The sequence below is a fragment of the Podarcis pityusensis genome, assembly GCF_964106645.2.
Source record: "Podarcis pityusensis genome assembly, chromosome: Z".
Classification (NCBI taxonomy): Eukaryota; Metazoa; Chordata; class Lepidosauria; order Squamata; family Lacertidae; genus Podarcis; species Podarcis pityusensis.
The window spans coordinates 16,733,466-16,747,454 of NC_138044.1; positions in this window are offsets into that span (position 1 = coordinate 16,733,466).

Genomic DNA, 13,989 nt, shown 5'->3' on the forward strand with positions numbered 1-13,989 from the left:
ATAATGTAGGCAGAATAAGCACAGGGACCCTCTAGAACAGCAGTAGGCTATGACATAAACCGTATTGGTAATGGTGAGTGAATTTACATCTGCAAACCATTGCCTCCATTCAGACCCAAATCATAGAATTGTAGAGTTGGAAGGGACCCCAAGAGTCATCTTGTCATCTTGTCCAACCCCTTGCAATGTAGGAATCTCAACTAAAGCATCCATGGCCATCCAACCTATTGGTACGCTTAAAAATGGTACGCAAGTGGCTCTTTCTATGTGTATGTAAGTGACCCAAAAGAACACCATGAAATACTTAGACTAGCCTTCCCTGTGCTTGGGTCCCCAGATACTGCTGGACTACTTTCCCCATCACCCCTGGGGATTAATATATTATTAATAACAATGATAATGTCGCCCCCGGGGATTGGATAGTAATGCAATATTGATGATGACAATGATAATAATAACTGCAGTCCAACAGCATGTCTGTCATGTTTGTTTGTTTTAATATTGTGCTTCTCCCAAGTAGTTCAGGGCAGTGTACATGCTCTCTTCCTCACTCCTTTTCTTCTGGCAACCTCCCTGTGAAGGCAGTGACAGATTCAAGGTCAACTGGTGAGCTTCATGGCAGGGGATCTGGACCTCTTGCCACCCCAGTATGACACTCTAGCCTTGAGGTTGGGAAACTTCCTTTCCTTTTTGTTGCCCTGAGGCAACATGCCCTGGTGAGGAACCTTCCAGAAGCCATGTGCCAGTGACGGGCAGGGCCAGAGGCAGAAGCAAGCATAGCTATGGGGGTTATGTTCCACCCATACAAAACCAAGAGGATTCTACACACACACACACACAGAGAGAGAGAGAGAGAGAGAGAGAGAGAGAGAGAGAGAGCGCACAACAGCTCAGGCTGTAGTGGCCCCAGGGGCTTCAGCAACCCCCCTCAAGGCCAGCGAGCCAACACTCACTACACATGAATTGCACTGAATGTCTTCAATACTTGTAATGTGCTGGGGCTCCGGCTGAAGCCCTGGAGACAACAGCACTGAGCTGTATGGACCAGTGGTCTGACATGGTGTAAATCAGACTATGCTTCTAACTGTATAACACAATTATGAACAGGAAAAACTGGAGCAGAATGGTACAGCATTTGCCTTGCATTCGTTCAAGCTCCACGGAGAGCTGGGAACGAACGTCAGTGAGCTCTATGCACCATTGGTCTGATTTAGCGTAAGGCAGCTTCCTATGTACATGAGGACATAAGAACATTACTAAATATGGCCAATGGCCCATCTAGTCCAGCCTCCTGTTTTCACAGTGGCTGACCAGATGCTCCAATGGGAAACCCGCAAGCATGATGCAAGCACAAGAGCAACTCTCCTCTCCTGCGGCTTCCAGCAACAGGTAATTCAGAAGCATTTCTCCCTCTGACTGTGGAAGAAGAGCAGAGCCATTGTGGATGGTAGTTGCTTATCTCATATCCTACAGATTAAATGCCCTCCAGTGCATCCAAATAAAATAAAGCACCAGGCACTTTGGGCAATTCCACTTTTCTGTCTTCTGCTTCCGAGGTTGTGAAACTAGATCTAACCACTACAACTCTTCTTTTGGATTCCTCATTATCATCTTGTTATTGACTTTTGCTCTCCTCCTACGTGGTATCTGTTGCCTTGCCTGTAATTATAGTATGAGAGCATCCTGGGGGAATGTATCTGGTGCCTGAGGCCTTGCTGCCAGAGACCCTTGTGTGGAGTCAGTCTAGAGGATAGGGGAGAGAAGGAAAATGAACTACCGTATTTTTTTGCTCTATAAGACTCACTTTTTCCCTCCTAAAAAGTAAGGGGAAATGTGTGTGCGTCTTATGGAGTGAATGCAGGCTGCGCAGCTATCCCAGAAGCCAGAACAGCAAGAGGGATTGCTGCTTTCACTGCGCAGCGATCCCTTCTTGCTGTTCTGGCTTCTGAGATTCAGAATATTTTTTTTCTTGTTTTCCTCCTTCAAAAACTAGGTGCGTCTTGTTGTCTGGTGCATCTTATAGAGCAAAAAATACGGTAATTCCCTCTTACTATCATACAGTATATATTAAGGCTTAAACACATAACAGAATCTTTGGTGGAAGATTCAGGACACATAAAGTACTTAACATAGCACATAGTTAAACTATGGAACTCATTTCCACAGGAGGTAGTGATGGCCACCAACTCAGATGGCTTTAAAAGAAGATTGTGGAGGCAGTGCATAGCCATTATGGCTGGTAGCCTTCAATAGCCCTTTCTTCCATGAATTTGTCCAATCCACTTTTAAAGCCACCTTGGCTGGTGGCCACTATTGCCTCCAGTGGGAGTTCCAGGCCCATGTGTGAAAGTGTGGAATTATGCACCGTGGCAATCCTGTAAATAAAACCCAGATCTCTGCATCAAATTGTTACCTGTTTACTAGAAGTATGTAGGGTCTTCGTGGGATGAACAAAGCCTGCAGGGTTATTTATTTACCCTCCAGCTGCCTAATCCTTCCCAGTTCATTTGTGTTCTGACACAGAGCCGCCCAAATTGATACAAGCCATCTTGTTAGCTGCCACTACTTCTGTATTTATAAATAGGCAGCTGGAAAGCACTCTTGTAAAAAGAGCTTTTTTAAAAAAAATTACTCTGGTAGCATCAGCCAACGTTGTAGTATGAGTGGGTGAAGAGTGAATCACCTACAAGGCACAAGGTTGTAATTACAAGGTAAAGCTGAATGGAAATCAGCGTTTGCATAGCATTATAAGGGAATAAAAAGGAGGAAAACTACAAAACATTAAACCCATATATGCATGTGTATAAATAGCATGCATATACCAGGGACTGCCATCCCTGCCTCCAACACACATCATCCTTCATTCCTCCATACCTAGGCAACCCCTCCTCCTTGCATAACCCCTCACTCACTGATCCTTTCGCTGCTCACCCCACCCTTCCCTTCAGAGAGGGCTTTTCTGCAGCAAAGTTTAACATCACAGAGCAGTTTGACATACCGCTCTGTGAAGTACCCTCACATTAAACAGCTTGCCTGGGTCGCCCCCTGCCCCGTGCTGCTTGTTTGCCTCTCTGCCATCAAGCTGCAGTGGCCAGCTTCACGTTTGCAATAAGTCAGAAGGTTTGTGCCCGTCAGCAGCAGCAATGTATTGCATCCCGTTTTAATCAACTGCTACTAAAAGTTTATGTACATTTAAAAAACAAGAAGGGGGTTCCCAAGACAAGTAACAAAATAAAGCCACAGGAATGAAATTAGTAAATATGTCTTTAAGTATAAACAGGGACGCGGGTGGCACTGTGGGTTAAACCACAGAGCCCAGGGCTTGCCGATCAGGTCAGTGGTTAGAATCCCCATGACGGAGTGAGCTCCTGTTGCTCAGTCCCTGCTCCTGCCCACCTAGCAGTTCAAAAGCATGTCAAAGTGTAAGTAGATACCATATTTTTCGCTTTATAGGACACACTTTTTCCCCTCCAAAAATGAAGGGGAAATGTGTGTGCGTCCTATGGGGCGAATGCAGACTCCTTGGCTTCAGCGATAGCAACGCGAAGCCTCCGAAGTGCAGAGGGAGAGCACCCCCCGCGCTCCGGAGGCTTCGCGTTGCTTTCGCTGAAGCCCCCGGACCGCAGCGCGAACTCCCGCTGTGCTCTGGGGGCTTCAGGCAGCTATCCACAAGCCTTCGGAGCGCAGCAGGAGTTCCCACTGTGCTCCGAAGGCTTGAGGATAGCCGCCTGAAGCCTGGAGAGCGAGAGGGGTCGGTGCACACTGATCCCTCTTGCTCTCCAGGCTTCGCTTCATTGGAGAGGCGCTGCACAGTTTTCCCTCTCTGCGCAGCGCCCCTTCAGTGAAGCGGGAGGAGAAATGGAAGGGGCTCCGTTTCTCCTGCCGCTTCGCTGAAGGGGCGCTGAGCAGAGAGGGGGAGAATCCCCCCCCCCCGTTCTCCCGCTCCTATGGTCCGGTGCATCCTATAGAGCGAAAAATACAGTAAATAGGTACCGCTCCAGCGGGAAGGTAAACAGCATTTCCGTGCGCTGCTCTGGTTTGCCAGAAGCGGCTTAATCATGCTGGCCACATGACCCGGAAGCTGTCTGCAAACAAACGCCGGCTCCCTCGGCCTATAGAGCGAGATGAGCGCACAACCCCAGAGTCGGTCACGACTGGACCTAATGGTCAGGGGTCCCTTTACCTTTATAAGCAAACAACAAAGTCACTATTAAGTAGTGGGTTGACAAAGCAGACGACACAGAGAGTTCTCCAATTGGTTCTTTATAGTAAGCTTGAACTGAACTGAACTGAACAGCTCAGCTGGCCTGCTTTTATAGGCAGCTGGCTGTCAACATTGTAACAACAACACCCCAGGGTTTCCCACCTAAATTAAGTGACGTGGACCTTAGTGAAAACTATATGCACAATACCCCTGGTGGCCAGGGTGAGAACTTCAATACATAACAGTCACAGTATGTAATTATATACCTGGGCGGTCCAACTTTTCATGCCAAGTGAACTGCAAAAGTACTTTGACATGGAACCTGTTAGGTGGTGGGTTGACATAGCAGCCGGCACAGCGATTTCTTCAAGTAGCTCTTTATTATGGTAAGCTGGAATAGAACTAACTGCGAACAGCTCAGCCGGCCTGTATTTATAGGCAGCCGGCTGTCAACATTGTAACCACAACAGCCCAGAGTTCCCGCCTAAAATAACTGCCGCGGACCTGAGTGAAAACTATCTACAGACCTGAGTGAAAACTATATACAGTATCCCCCTGTTGGCCCAGGGTGAAACTACACTACATAACACCCCTCCCCACCGAGATAAGGCGTTAGTTACAATCGTAATGGTTTCCTTATATACAGCACTACGCGTAATGGTTCAATTAAGCACAAAAGCATATCGGTTACATTTCCCATACTTAGACCAACAGTGATACCTGTCCAACAACATAGTCCTTTAAATAAGTTGGGCGCTTGGAAACTCTGCCAGACCGCCGGGGACTGGTAGCCAAGTCCGGAGGGCCACACAGTTCTCGCTGAGGCTGTGGTGCGACCCTAGGTGCGGTTGGAACCAACTCCCCTGGATCCGCTGCTGTGGGTGGAGCCTCCGCAAGTGGAGTGGTCTGAGTCTGTTCTGAAACGGCTTGGTTCGGCTCCACGCTGGCAGTTTGTGAGGGAGGTGTAGGTGGGGCCTCGCCATCTGTACGTGTCTCTTCTGGAGCCGCAAGCGCAGTTGGGGGCACCTCGGTAGTGTCCAAGTCCCCAACCCTGCGCCTAAGCTGGTCTATGTGCCGTCGCCACAAGCGTCCGTCTTCGAGTGCCACCTGGTACGAGCGAGGTCCAGTGACTCCCACTACTGTGGCTGGCACCCAAGGGATGTCCCCCACATAGTTCCGGGCAAAGACCTGGTTTCCTGGGACAAATGACCGTGGTGCGTTGGCACAGCCTGGGGGTTCAGCCACGGCAAAGTCTGGGTGTAGCCGGTCGAGCGGTGACCTGAGGCGGCGGCCCATAAGCAGTTCAGCAGGACTCCTCCCTGTGGCCGCATGAGGGGTGATGTGTTGCACGAACAAGTATTCGGCGACCCGCTCATGCCAGTCTCCCCGGTCCAGGCGCGCCAGTGCCTCTTTTGTCGAGCACACCATTCTTTCCGCTTGCCCGTTGCTGGATGGATGAAAAGGTGCCGTTAGGGCATGGCGGATGCCCAGTCCCAAAAGATACCGCTCAAACGTGCCTGACGTGAACTGCGGTCCGTTGTCAGAGACAAGGACATCAGGACACCCATGCGTTGCAAACAGGCCTCGCAGCACCCGGATGACAGCTTCGGTAGTGGTGGAGGGCATCAGGGCGACCTCCAGCCATTTGGAATAGGCGTCCACCACTACCATAAAGGTCCGGCCGTGAAAGGGGCCAGCCAGATCGATGTGCACCCTCGACCAGGGTGTCTTTGGCGTCTCCCAGGTGTGTCCCTTAGCTGCCGGTGGTGCAGGCCTCGACTCCTGGCACGCTTGACAGGCGGACACCCAGGCAGTGATGGCATCGTCCATATTAGGCCACCAGACGTAACACCGAGCCAACGCCTTCATTTTGACAATTCCCGGGTGGCCAACGTGCAGAGCCTCCAGGACGCGCTGACGGAGTCCCTGGGGAATCACGACGCGGTCTCCCCACAGCAGGCAGCCACGATGAGCTGAGAGTTCCTGTTGTCTGGTTGCGAAGGGCTGGAACTCCGATGCAAAAGGCCCTTGTGGCCACCCCCTCCACACCCAGTTGAGCACCCGGCTGATGGTGCGATCCTGGGCAGATGCGGAGGCCACAGTGGCAGCCGATACAGGCGCTGCCGGAAGATCCTCAATCAGAAGGAGCGATGAAGCTGGAGCCGGGTCTTCCACAAATGCTGGAAGAGGGCAACGGCTGAGGGCGTCGGCATGGCCCATCGATTTCCCCGGGCGATGGATGAGCCGGTAGTGGTAGGCAGCCAGGAAAACAGTCCATCGCAGCATGCGTGGTGAGAGGACCGGTGGAGTTGGACGATCACCGGCGAGGAGGCCCAGGAGTGGCTTGTGGTCAGTGATGAGGTCAAAAGTCCTGCCATAGAGGTATTCATGGAACCTCTTCACTCCAGCCACAAGTGCCAATGCCTCCTTGTCGAGCTGGCTGTAATTCCGTTCCGTCGGAGATAGTGTCCTGGAAAAGTAGGCGAGCGGTGCTTCTCTTCCATCTGGAAAACGGTGACTAAGGACAGCACCGATGCCAAAAGGTGAGGCGTCGCAGGCAAGGACCAGCGGCCTGGATTCACTGTACTGTACCAGCACACTGTCTGAAGAAAGGAGAGCCTTGACCGCGTTGAAGGCCGCCGTCTCCCGATGACCCCAGGCCCAAGGCGTCTTAGTGCTAAGGAGTCGGTGAAGAGGCTCAGCCACTGTGGCTTTGTGGGGCAGGAACATGTTATAAAAGTTCAGCAGCCCCAGGAATGCCTGCAACTCCGTTTTGTTCTTTGGGGTGGGGGCCTGCTGGATAGCGCGGATCTTGGATGTGGTTGGATGAAGACCGGAGGCATCGATAAGATAGCCCAGGAACTCTACCTGTGGAACGGCGATCTGGCACTTCTCCCTCTTTACCTTGAGCCCGGCCTCCTGGAACCTGGTCAGCACGGCACGGAGGCGCTCGAACAGCTGCTGGTGTGAGTCTGCAGACACCAAGACGTCATCAAAATATGGTACCACGCCCGGAAGCCCTTGCAGGAGACGCTCCATAAGGCTTTGGAAGATGCCAGGAGCCACACTCACCCCGAACTGCAACCGGCGGCAACGGAAAGCCCCCCGGTGGGTGACGATCGTCTGGGCTTCAGCAGTGGCATCATCGACTGGCAGTTGTTGATAGGCTTGGGCAAGGTCCAGCTTAGCGAAGACCTTACCCTCACCCAGGGAATGCAGCAGGTGTTGGACAACAGGAACCGGATAAGCGTGCTGCTGAAGTGCCTTGTTGATCGTGCACTTGTAGTCAGCGCAGATTCTCACCGACCCATCTGGCTTGACAGGCGTGACGATGGGGGTTTCCCACTTTGCGTGGTCAACCGGCTCCAAAACTCCTTGGGCGATCAGTTTGTCCAGTTGTTCATCCACCTTAGCCTTGAGAGCAAAGGGAACCCGGCGTGGCTTTAGCTTGATGGGGGCGACTTGTGGATCAAGGCTAAAGGAGATGGGCGTACCTGTATATTGGCCCAAGGTGCCGTCAAAAACCTCGGCAAAGTCTTTGACCAGACCCTCAGTCTCTGCGTTAGAGATGCAGTTGATGCCGGTGACTTCCAGGCCGAGGGCATCAAACCAGTCTAGCCCTAGGAGGCTTGGCCGCTGACCTTCGACCACCACCAACCGGAGCAGGCCCGAAAAATCCTTGAAGGCGATCCGGAACCGGCCAACGCCTACCACGGGAATGTCGTTTCCCTGGTAGTCTCTCAGGTGTACGCGGTGAGAGTCGAGTTGCCTTTTGGACACTCTGGGTACCAGTCTTTTGATGGTGCTCCATGACACGATGGACAGGGCAGACCCGGTGTCGATCTCCATGTCACATGGAGCTCCTTCAATGAGCACCGTGACGTTCAGCTTGCGTCGCGTAGGCGAGTCGGTTTGGCCAATCGTGGTTCCAGACGGGCAGCGGCAGTTGGTGAGAGCGAAACAACTTTCCTTGGCAGACTGGAGTGAAGACTTGGACTTGCGAGTCGATGAAGGGGGGGTGTCAGACGGAGCCGATCGGCAGACCTTAGCGATGTGGCCCCTTCTGGAACACTTCCTACAGATGGCGTCTCTGAATCGACACTTGGCACGGGAATGGTTGCCTCCGCAGCCAGCACATTCCGGTTGGCCCTTGGACTTCTGTTGGAACTTCCTGCGCTCCCGCTTTGTCTGGTGCACGTCATCGTCTTCACTGGAGGATGCCTCCTCACTGCTGGCCTTTTCATGATGCACCGGAACTGGCTCCCTAGCAAGACGCGGGCTGCTGGACTTGCGGATCTCCTGGGCGGAGCGTTCAGCAGCTTCTGAGGCCACAGCCTCCTCAATGGCTTTCTGTAGCGTGAGGTCTGGCTTGGCTAGGAGGCGCCGTTGCAGATGGATGTCCCGGACCCCGCAGACGATTCGATCCATCAGAGCATCGTCTAAGTCTCGGAACTCACAGTGCATTGCAGCCTGTCGCAGGGCGGTGGTGTAGTTGTTGATTGACTCCCCCTCTGCCTGGTTCCGGTGGTAGAACGCATGGCGGGCAGCAATCTTGGACGGCTTTGGTGCGTAGTGGTTGCGGAGCTTCTCTTGGATCGTGTCCCATGGTGTTGCCTGGACTGCTTCAGGCGCAACCAACGCTCGGGCCGTCTCAAACACCTCAGGCCCACAGAGGCTGAGGAATAGGCCCCGCTTCCGCTCCTGTGATACTTCTGTCAGCTCGTTGGCTTGGAGGTAGCAGTCGAACCGAGCGAGGTAGGAGTCCCATGATTCAGAGGCTGGCGCAAACGGCGGTAGAGGCACAAGTGAAGCCATGATTCCGATGCCGGCGTGAAGGGCGATGGATGGAACACAGTGCTCTAGCCAGAACAGTCAGCTCTGAATTGGTTCTGCCCAGTGATTTCGCTCAGTGATTTCGCTCTGTGATTCAGCTCAGTGATTCAGCTCAGTTCAGAGGCTGGCCGCATCTGGCTGTGCTCTGATGTCCATCTATCCCATCCTCGTCGCCAGTGTTAGGTGGTGGGTTGACATAGCAGCCGGCACAGCGATTTCTTCAAGTAGCTCTTTATTATGGTAAGCTGGAATAGAACTAACTGCGAACAGCTCAGCCGGCCTGTATTTATAGGCAGCCGGCTGTCAACATTGTAACCACAACAGCCCAGAGTTCCCGCCTAAAATAACTGCCGCGGACCTGAGTGAAAACTATCTACAGACCTGAGTGAAAACTATATACAGTATCCCCCTGTTGGCCCAGGGTGAAACTACACTACATAACAGAACCTGTGGTCTGCACACTGCCTTGTTGCATGTGGGGGTGGGGAGAGGCCAAAGTTTGACAATCCCCATAGCCCTTGTGCTGCCTTCCCAAAGCTGACTAAGTGAGGCACTGGGCTTTGGGAAGGAGGTGTGAAGCTTTGACAGGATCCAAGTCCTCCCTCCTCCTTCCCAAAGCTGGGAAAGCGCTAACTAGGTTTTGGGAAGGAGACAGGAGAATTCCAGGAGCCAGTCACAGCCCTCATGCCATAATCACAAAGCAGCGGGAGGGCTGAGGGTGTGGTTAGTTGTCAAGGGCCACTGAAAAAGGCTTTGAGAGCTGTTGAAACACCCTGTTATATACAAATATGTAATTTACTACTGGGTGAGTGTATAAAAGAGTGCTTGCTGAGGGACCAGATGGTTAAAGGTATACAGGTTGGAACTAAACACTATAAATTGAAAGCATTTGCAGATGACTTAGTATTGATGTTACAGGAGCCAGAATCTAGTACAAAAAGGGTTTTAGAACTGATTCAAGAATTTGGTCAAGTGGCAGGATTTAAATTGAACAAGTTAAAAACCAAGGTTCTAGAGAAAAATTTAACACCGTTTGAAAGAGAGAGGTTTCAGAATGAGACAGGTTTAACAGTGATTAAGAAAGTTAAATACCTGGGGATTAACATGACAGCAAAAAATGGGAATTTATTTAAAGATAACTATGAAAAATGTTGGTCAGAAGTGAAAAAAGATTTAGAAATTTGGTCAAATTTGAAGCTTTCACTGCTAGGCCGTATCGCTGTGATAAAGATGAATGTATTGCCTAGAATGTTGTTTTTGTTTCAAACTTTGCAGATCGTGGACAAAATGGATTGTTTCAAGAGGTGGCAGAAAGATATTTCTAGATTTGTCTGGCAGGGCAAGAAGCCCAGAATAAAATTTAAAATATTAACGGATGCAAAGGAAAGAGGTGGATTTGCCCTGCCAGACCTTAAACTGTACTATGAATCAGCAGCCTTTTGCTGGTTGAAAGAATGGCTACTTCTTGAAAACACTGACATTTTGGATCTAGAAGGTTTTAATAATGTATTTGGATGGCATGCATATTTATGGTATGATAAGGTCAAGGCACATAAAGCATTTAAAAACCACATTGTCAGGAAAGCGCTGTTTAATGTTTGGATAAGATATAAGGATTTGCTAGAAAATAAAACCCCAAGGTGGCTGTCACCAATGGAAGCGAAAGCCTTGAAAAAGGTCAATATGGAGGTCAAATGGCCGAAATATTGGGAAATTTTGGAACAAGACGGAGATAGACTGAAATTGCAGAGTTTTGAAAAATTAAAAAACAAAGTGCGAGACTGGCTTCATTATTATCAAATAATGGAGGTATTTAAATTGGACAGGAAAATTGGCTTCCAGGTGGAAAGATCCAAATTAGAAACAGAATTGTTAGAACCCAATACTAAGAACTTGTCAAGAATGTATAACTTGCTGCTGAAATGGAATACTCAAGATGAAACGGTGAAATCGGCTATGATTAAATGGGCACAGGACGTTGGCCATAACATTATGTTTGCTGACTGGGAACAGTTATGGACCACAGGTATGAAATTTACGGCATGTAATGCCTTAAGAGAGAATATTATGAAAATGATATACAGGTGGTACATAACCCCAGTCAAGCTTGCGAAAATCTATCACTTGCCCGATAACAAATGTTGGAAATGTAAAGAAACTGAAGGTACATTTTTTCACCTTTGGTGGACGTGCCCAAAGATTAAGGCTTTCTGGGAAATGATATATAATGAATTAAAAAAGGTATTTAAGTATACCTTCCCTAAGAAACCAGAGGCCTTTCTCCTGGGCATAGTAGGCCAAATGGTGTTAAAAAAGGATAGAACTTTCTTTATGTATGCAACAACAGCAGCAAGAATACTTATCGCAAAGTATTGGAAGACACAAGAACTTCCCACGATGGAGGAATGGCAGATGAAACTTATGGACTATATGGAATTGGCGGAAATGACTGGTAGAATCCGTGACCAGGGAGAAGAGTCGATGGAGGAAGACTGGAAGAAATTCAAAGACTATCTTCAGAAACACTGCAAAATTAAGGAATGTTAGAGTGATGTTGGACTAAAAACAAGTGGTTTCCAGCTGTACAGGTTAAAGTTAAGGATAGATTAAGATTAAAGATCAAGATTAAAGATGTTTAAAGAAATGGAAATTTGATAACAAAAGGGAAAAATTTAAAGTTGTATGACATTAAGATCAAGGATTAGGTTTAAAAAAGTTGAAGTTATATATCTTAACGCTTTATTAAATTAAAGATTGGGATTAAAAAAGTGGAAAAGAAATTGCTGGACAAACAATGTAGATTGGAATACAAAAGAGGGAGGTATGAGGAAGTCCAGAAAATAAGTAATTTAAAATTGGAAATGGAAAAGAGAGTTTGTTTTTAATTGTTATGTTTTGTGTTTTTATTGTTAAGTTTTGTATTTTTTTTGTGTGTGTTGTTTTTCTTTTTTTTTTGTTTGTTTTAAAAATTTAATAAAAAATTATTGCAAAAAAATAAAATAAAAGAGTGCTTGCTGGTGAAAATTGACTATTATTGGACCACAGTAATTGGAAATCACAATATTGATAGCACCTTCATTATACAGCTTTCAGTAAATGCTGAACAACCACCTGTCTTTTGACACTTGAGAGGTATATTTTTTCGACACACCAGATTTTTGTAATTTTAAGTTGCTTTAAACAGTTTTTAATATTGTGTGATATCGTATTTTAATATTCATGTTGTTTTATTTGCTATAACCTGCCCTGGGACCTTAGGGTGAAGGGAAGATAATACATTGTAACAACAACAACAACAATAACAACAACAACAGGAGGCATCAGAGCATCCAATAGAACTCAGCAGGGTTTACAGTCTTGACATTCACCTGAAAGACGGGGAAAATACTAGAAAACTGAGGGGGAAAGCTGTCATTCATACACATTTTCCATTGGTTGAAAAAATATGAAGAGTTTTAATGATGGAGAATTTGTCTTATCATCTGGAGAATAGTTTGTTTACTTGCCTTGCGCTGTTTGAATCATTTCAGTTTATTGTATACAATGAACTTTTTTTATCACATGGTGACCATGACTGGTCTTTCTTTCTTTCTTTCTTTCTTTCTCTCTTGCTACATTCATTGCATTATGTTTATGTATGATGTACAGTACTCTTTGGCTTTTTCTAAGGTGGTTATATAAACACCTGGGTTGTATATTTATTTATTGATGGGATATCCATCATTACAGGGGAACAGTCAATTCAGGACCATCTTGAAGCTGGTGCAATGCATCTTTTGACAAGGCTGCTGACACCAATAGAACTTGCACATCCTGGTTTATTTCTGGGCAGAACTATCAGTTTTCCCACAATAAACTGACCCTATGGGGAAATCCAACTTTAAAAACTGGGGGAAATTGTATTATGGAAAAAAATATTATCCTTAGATCAATTAGTAGATGAGAATGATTTTTAGTTTTACACGTTACCTTAATATAAAAGTATTGCTTAGCAGGAATAGCACAGTAGCAATGTTTACAATTGCAACACATGCTAACATATTGGGACAGGCAGCATTTATAGCATCCAAGAAGCTGGACATACTCAAACACTTGAACCTTAGAGGCTAAAAAACCAGCTATTACTTTTTATAGATATTTGGTATCTTTTCATCAATTTTTTATCGAATGCTTGCAGATAGGATTGCCAATGCTACATTCTGTACAGTCTTGATAGTTATGTCCTGTATTTCAGGTTTTTTTCTTTCTGACAAATTAGGGATCCTCTCCAAATGCATGTGTTTGAAAAGGTATCTGAAACATCATGTATTGAAGCTGTGGATAACCAAGCACCAATTTGAATATTTATGTGTCTGTGTCAGTGTTCGAAACTTTAACTGTTTTAGGCACATTTTGCGACGGGTATTTCATTAGTGTGAGCCGTTTCTGAGCTCTGAGTGCAGTACCCAAGATTTCAGATTAAAACTGCAGTGGAAGGAGGACCTTGTTCTGCCTCCCCACTTCCATCTACTCTCTGAAGACTGTAGAAGAGACCCTCTTAAGAATATTAGGAGGGTGGGCAGGGGAAGGACTAGAGTAGACCATGTGAAAAATGAACATACAGTATTTTAGCTGCAGTTCATTCATTTTCAGCTTTGTAGTCTTGCTATTAAAAAGGACGTCTAGACATTCCGCTGTTGCGCCCACAACCTAGCTTTAAGTGCCATTTAGCTCCTAGCTTTTATATCTCGGTTTCTATTCTAACACTGGTCTGTGTTGTGCGGGACAAATTCCAGAGAGGCCATCCTGTTAGGGGGCATTAAACTGTAATGCAGTTGGTCTATGGGGTCACGAAGAGTCGGACAAGACTAAACGACTAAACAACAACAACAAACTGTAATGGGTTGCTTTGAAGCCACTTCAGTGCCAGATGGAAAAAAATCGCCCAACAGCCCCACCCTGTATTTTGCGAG